The sequence below is a fragment of the Dipodomys merriami genome, unplaced genomic scaffold, assembly GCF_024711535.1.
Source record: "Dipodomys merriami isolate MVZ:Mamm:240054 unplaced genomic scaffold, mDipMer1.0.p SCAF_36, whole genome shotgun sequence".
In the NCBI taxonomy this organism is placed as follows: Eukaryota; Metazoa; Chordata; class Mammalia; order Rodentia; family Heteromyidae; genus Dipodomys; species Dipodomys merriami.
The window spans coordinates 12809225-12816780 of NW_027205159.1; the positions used below are offsets into that span (position 1 = coordinate 12809225).

The 7556-nt window shown below is 39.2% G+C and overlaps 1 pseudogene; it reads right to left on the reverse strand.

Moving 5' to 3' along the window:
* Positions 1–6457: 6457 nt before the first annotated feature.
* Positions 6458–7017, reverse strand: LOC138804209 (cytochrome c oxidase subunit 5A, mitochondrial pseudogene; annotated as a pseudogene).
* Positions 7018–7556: the final 539 nt, after the last annotated feature.

Sequence of the window (7556 nt, forward strand, 5' to 3'; positions counted from 1 at the left end):
CTCCCTGCTTCCCAGGATGTGGGTGATCAGCAAGAAGATTAACAACATCCTACTCAGAAACCAAGTTTTCTCATTCTGGGAGAGAGAGGATGCTGCCTGTTTGTTTCCCTTTGTAAACAGGAGCTTGAATCTGAGGATCTCTGCCAGGCTTTTGTGGCATACATAGAATCTAGGATCATGATATTAGAGGGGGTCATATCTGCCCATATGAGAGTTTTTGACCATTTTTTTCTTTTTTTCTTTATTTTTTGGTCAGTCCTGGAGCTTGAACTCTATTCCTGGGCACTGTCCCTGAGCTTTTCAGCTCAAGGCTAGAGCTCTACCAGTTTGAGCCATAGTGCCACTTCTTGACCATTTCATATATTACTTTTTAAAGTGTAATCATACCTGTCATTGATAACACTTGATCCAGGTTTCTTACAGTAAAGTCATTAAGTGCAGGTCAGAAAGGTGAGGGAAGGAGGGGAGACCCTGCAGATATGCAGCCCTGAAGGGATCATATGCAGTCACCATGTCCAGTTGTGGGAGGTGAGAGGGAGCTGCAGTATCAGTGCTGTCCCCAGCAGGTCCCCAGAGTCCTCTGCAATGAGCAGGTCACTCTTAAAGGACACAGATTTAGTCCTGAGCTTCATGATGCTCTGGCTTAGAGTGAGCAAGGGCTACATGGTGACATGCACATTGTGCATTAGAGAATTTTCTCAGTGTCAAAATTCAAAATTAAAATCATGTTTATTAATGTATTAATTTAACAGGTAATTTACTACACATAAATAATACATGTATAAGTTCTGCATTCATATGTGATGTGCTCCTCTATGTTCTGATAAGAAGGGACTCCAGTGGATTTAAGGCTCTGTCCTGAGGGCCCTGCCAACTTTCCACATTATCCTAGCCCCTCAGAATCAGTGAGAAAAGCCCTGGATCATTCTTTCACAGAGTCAGTCCTGCTCTGAAGGCTGGGTCTCTCAGACTTTCACCTTAGTCCCAGACGTCATTCAGGTTCATGGCCCAGACTATAAGCACTTTCCTTTCCTGGATGTATTACCTTCTTCCAGAAAGATCCATGGAAATATCTGCTGGTTTTCCCCTACAGCGTGGTCTTCAGCCTTATCTCCCAAGCAGATAGCTCCATCTGTCATAACCCATGGCCGTGTACGCCTGCCCACAACTCTGATTTGAGGCTAGTATTTGAACTCTTCCATGTATTCCAGTACCTGAAGTCTGTGTGGACTTGAAGTTCAAAAGCCACATGTCCACACTTGCTGAAGGGAGCCCTGGAGCATGGAGCATGGAAATTTAATGTGTATCCTCAGAGACTGGCTTCTTTTAACCATACAAGAGTAGAGGCTCTCTGGATCTCTCTTCCTCATCCAGTTAATATGTCCCCTATAATGTACTAGGTAGCCTTCACATCTACAAAATAGCTAGCTGCCTTCTCCTTGTTTTCTTTAGTATCAGCTTTGTCCCGAAGTGCATAGTTGAGAGAGCAAATCTCCCCCAGGCAAAGGAAGTAGGAGATACACACTGACCATATGATATGATTGGAATTAAATTTTTACTTAGGTCCTAAATGATATGGATGTTGGTTTAGAGGACACTCCAGCTTCAGAGAAGGCTGTGTTTCCAGTAATTAAGAAAGAACACACACATATCCTCAAAAGGTTAGTAAATGTCTGGCACAGAAATGCATGATGCACACAAAACTAGATGAGGAGACATGTCTTTTCCTAAGTATTAAGGGGAAATGTCTCATGTGAACCATCCTTGTGGGAGGCAATGCTTAAGTTTAAAAGCATTCAGAATAGAAGGAGGGCAGCCATTCATAAACAGTGCCCAAGGCACCAATGCAAAGACCAGTGGACAGTCCATAAAACTCAGAGCATTTTACTTTATTGCATATATTTTATCTTCCATTAAACATTTTGAAATCTATCCCTCTCCAGCTGCTTACCAGGGCTTACAAGCCAAGCCAGCTCCAATGGCTCCTCCAACACCCAGCCCAGAGCAGGTTTTTTTTAAAGAAAGTTAATATAGAATTTGAAGATTTTTGGAAAGATTTTGTAAAGAAAAAAATAGTCATTAAAATTTTAAGGTAAGTTTTATTGCCAAAATATAATTGTGTCTGAAGTACAATATGACATTTAGGTATGTTCACATATTTTACAATGACTTAAACAGCGTAATTAACATGTTTGTTCATTACATTAAACATTGATTTCTTGTAGTCTTCAAATAATCAAACCTTTTAGTAAAATGTTATTTCAAGTGACATGTCAACATTTTTTGTACTTTCTTTTGTAAAAATACTGTATAGAGGGGTTACAGTTACAGGAGCAAGGTAATGAGTACATTTTCTATGGAGCATTGTTGCCTCCTCCTTTGTTTTCCCCCTACCATCCCTTCCCTCCCACCTACACAATTACCCCTTCCCCCCCTCCGCCAAAGTTGTAAATTTTGTTTTTAGCATAGTGTCTTGTATATCTCACTGTTACAATGGGACAAGCTGTATCCCTATTTAAGCATTTTGTTTTTTCCCCTACCCAAATTACAGAAGAGTATATAGAAGATGCAAGGCTAATACAAAATAGCTTGTGAAAAAGATTTTTGAAAAATAATATTATATGATAAAGTCATTAAAAATTTTTAAACAATTACTGATTACCACAGTATAATCTAATTTCAAGTACAATATAATTTTTGTATTTGCACACATTGTGCAATGATCTAAAGGAATTAATTAACAAGTTAGTTCACGACCTTAAATATTCATTATTTTTGTATACTGAACTTTTTTTCTTCAGGAAATTAGATCTTTATAACAATTTATTTCTACTCATGTCTCAACAATACATCCAACATTGCAATCTATCAGAAAATTAATCTTTTTTCATGCTGAGTATCACATTAATTATTATTATTTCTCAATGCCACTGCCAGAGCACTTTTGGAAGTCAAATGGAATCATGAATATGTTATTAACTTAAAAAAACATAAATACAAAATAATAAAAATTTTGTACCTCCATTTTGGAAGATTAGGATCTAACATTTTTTGCTTGATCTTTTCAAAATAAACTACTCTCTTATTATTTTTCATTTCTTATTGTTATTGTATAGGGGATGTGCAAAGTGATTACAGTTACATAAGACAGGTAATAAGTACATTAATTTTTGAACAGTGTCACCCCTTCCCCCATTTTCCCCCTTTTCTTCCTCCTGATCCTTGCCCCAAAAGTTGTGCAGTTCATTTTCAACAGTGTCTAGTGAGTATTACTGCTGCATTTGTTGACCATTTGTCCCACCATTTCTATGGTACCCCTTACTCTCTTCAATATAAAACAAAACAAAATTTATATACAAGACAAGGGTACAGAAAACAAAAACAGCCAGAAAGAAGAATAAACATAAAAAACAAAAACAAAAAGCAAAAGAATAAACCATAATTTTAATTGATCATATGTATACATCTACTGTGGCTTTTTTGTGAAACTATCATACAGAGGGGTTACAATCACATGGGCAAGGTAATGAGTATATTTCTTATCAAGCATTGTTGCCTCCTCCTTTGTTTCACCTTCTGGTCCCTTCCCATCTACTCACACCTCTCCCAGTCCCCCCGAAGTTCCACAACCACCCCCCACCAACGGCCAAAATTGTAAAGTTCGTTTTTCACCATAACGTCTTGTATATTTCATTTTTGCAATGGGTCCAACTGTATCCCTATTTAAACAATTTGTTTTTTTCCCTTCCCTTCTACAAATTATATCAACATCAAATACAGTGAAAACAGGGGTTATGCCGTGGGGGAGGGACATACAAAGCAACAAAGAAATCATCTTATAAGTATGTGAGAAACAATCACAAGAAGGAAAAAAAAACATTTGAATCTTATATTGGGGTTCATTTCACCTAACATCAACTTACCTGATCGTTTCTCCTTGTCTCAGACATATACTAGTTATTGCAAGTAAGGGAAACCATGGGACCTATGTTTCATTGGGCCTGGCTTACTTCACTTAATATAATTTTTTCCAAGTCTTTCCATCTCCTAACAAATGGGGCAATGTCATTCTTTCTGATGGAGGCATAGAATTCTATTGTGTATATAACCACATTTTCTTGATCCATTCATCTTTTGAGGGGCATCTGGGTTGGTTCTATATCTTAGCTATGGTAAATAATGCTGCTTAAACATAGTTGTCCTGGTAGCTTTAGTATGGTCTTGTTTGTGATCATTTGGGTAAATGCCCTAAACTGGGGTTGCTGGGTCATAGGGGAACTCTATGTTGAGTCTTTTGAGAAACCTCCATACTGCTTTCCAAAGTGGTTGAACAAGTTTACACTCCCACCAACAGTGCATTAATGTTCCCTTCTGTCCACATCCCCTCCAGAATCTGTTAATATTAGAGTTCTTGCCTCTTCAGTAAATGGTGCTGGCAAAGCTGGATAATCACTTGTAGAAAACTAAAGCTAGATCCTTATATATCACCCTGCACCAAAGCAACTCCAAATGGATCAAAGACCTCAAAGTCAAAGCAGACACTCTGAAAACATTACAGGATGGAATCAGAGAAACCCTAGGTCTCCTGGGTACATGCCAAAATTTTCTTAAAATAGACCCAGAAACACAACAAAACAAAGAAAGTTTGGACAATTAGGACTGCACAGAATTGAAGCGCTTCTCCATGGCAAAGGACATAGCTAGCAAGATCAATAGAAAGCCCACAGATGGGGAGATCTTAGCTAGCCATGCAATGGATTAGGGTCTCATATCTAAAATATACTTAGAACTTGAAAAATAGAATCCGCCAACAACAAATTCTCAAAGAAACAACTGCCCAAGAAATAGTTGGGCTAAAGACTTAAAGAGAATGTTCTCTGAAGAGAAAAGCATGACACTCATCCTTTTTCTTTTCTTACACCATTGCACCCATCTGGCAATTTGCATATTGTTCCCTAAAGAGGACCTTCCTTTTTAAGTCTGAAATAAAGGCTCAGCTATGATCTTGCCTTGACCTGTCTAGACTCCTCATTTCACTCCTAAAAATGTCCTTGTCTCAGATCCTGTGTCTGTTAATGCTCTGGATCCATGGTAAGGGCAAAGGGAGGTGAAGAATCAGAGAGGGTGGGAGGGTAAGCTCTCATGGACCAGTAATAAGTTATCCATGTGTTAGATGTTCATGGTCGGGCAATGAGGTTTAGGTCTGAGAGAGTGAGGAACAGTCCAGAAAGCTAGAACCTGTGCTTGAGTGAAGACTCTGCTAAGTGGGAATACTGCACTTGACTCCTAGAGACACTTTTCTGCTGCAAGATTATCACTTATAATTACTTAGTATTTTAAATAAAAAATCAAATCATGAATATGAATAAGAGGAAACATACATAAAAATAAAAGTAATGCATGCATGGCTCCCTATGTTTATATATAATCTTGCTCTCTGCCTCATTCTAATTTCAGGAACCAGTGGAGATGTTGTGATGACCCAGACTCCAAGATCCTTGCTTGTCACCCTGGGAGAGCCAGCCTCCATCTCCTGCAGGTCTAGTCAGAGCCTTCTCTATAGCAATGGGAACACCTATTTGAGCTGGTACTTGCAGAAGCCAGGCCAGTCTCCACATCAACTGATCTATTTGGTTTCCAAACGAGCCTCTGGGGTTCCAGACAGATTCAGTGGCAGTGGGTCAGGCACAGATTTCACACTGACAATCAGCAGAGTGGAAGCTGAGGATGTTGGAGTTTATTACTGTTTACAAGGGACACATATTCCTCCCACAGTGATACAGCCTTGAACAAAAACCTCCCATCTGGCTGGGTGAACTGCCCTCATGGCTGGCTGGTCTGGGGAGCAGCCCAGCAGATTGTGTGAGTCTGCCTAGGAGGAAGATATTGAAGTCAATATTAGAGTCACTCTAAATAGAGGTGAAGAGTTTATGACAATACAACAAAATGCAATTGATAACAATCAGGAGAATAATCACCTGAATATAAAGACCAGATAAACCATTAGGTATTTATTGAAAAATGCAATTTTCTCTTCAGTAATATTATAGCCAACCAGAAATCTAAAAATCAAATGTCTACTGTGATTATTATTCTCTCTGTGATGAAACTTGTAATACTTCATTTCAGCACAGGCTAGCCTACAACTTTTGCCATGCTTTCTGTTCAGAAACTGCAAACCCAATTTTGCCTTTTCTTTTTTTTTCTTTTTTCTTTTTCTTTTTTGTGAACATACTGTACAGAGGGGTTACAATTACATGGGCACGATAATGAGTACATTTCTTATCAAGCATTGCAGCCTCCTCTTTTGTGTACCCTTCACATCCCTTCCCAGCCTCCCCCCCCCTCACCAAAGTTGTAAAGTTCGTTTTTGACATGACAACTTGTACTTCTCATTGTTTTTTTTTTCAAACTCATTTTCCTTTTATTAAAGTCCAAGTTACCATTACAGGTTTGATACTCAATAAAGGAAAATTTGTTCAAATAAGGTAATATGTCATCATCAGCATTTCCAGATGACTGTTGACAATCAAGTAGCAGTTCCAATAAGTCTGTGGGAAGCCCATCTGTGGAGGTTTACACCTTGTCAAGGCCCAGTTCCTCAGGCGTGGAGTTTCCCAGTTCATCTAAAGTTGGTCTAAGTTCCTGGATAACATAGGGGTAGATTTCCTTATGAGATCCTGCTTTGTCCTTAACCACCTCTAGGATGCGAACAGCACTAGCAAAATCATTTAACCGTCTGCATGTCCGCAAAGCAGCATCAATGATTTTGTGTTCTGGAACCAGATCATAGCCAACAAGTGTGTTCATCCCTTTACGCAGTTCCCAGGCATCTATGTCTGGCTTGTTGAAGTATGTCACCCAGCGAGCATCGAACTCCTCATCTGTCTCATGTGACCCATGGGAATAGCAGCGAGCTGACTGGATAGCGGCGGCGGGGCTGAGGGACGGGGCTGAGTGCCACAGGCCTCGGGAACCCGCCCAGACGATGCAACGGTGGAGAGCGGCGCCCAGCATCACGGCGATGGCGGCTCGGTGGTTGAGGCTGCCTACTTCTCATTGTTGCAACGGGTCCACCAGTATCGTTAAGCAACTTGTTTTTCCCCATCTCCTCCACAAATTATACCGACATCAAATATAGTGAAAGCAGGGGTTATACTGTGGGGGAGGTACATACAAAGCAATAAAGAGATAATCTTATAAATGCGTTAGAAACAAATACATGAAAGAAAAAAAAACATTTAAATACATATCTAAGGGTTCATTTTCCTAACATCACTTTATCTGACCTTTTCTGCTTGACTCATACTTATACTAGATAGCATATACTTTTGAATTAAGAATTTGGATACTATTCTTTATCTACGTATGCATTTTCTTGACTATCTTTCTATCTCTCCATGCTTTATCGATTTTATAACACTTGTGTCTGGGTAATAATGATCCTTAGTAATCATATTCTAGGAATTGTGTGTCATAAAATCCACTGATACCAAATGCAGAGGAATTATAAAATTAACTTGCCTTGGAAATATTTGTCTTTGAGTGACTTATAT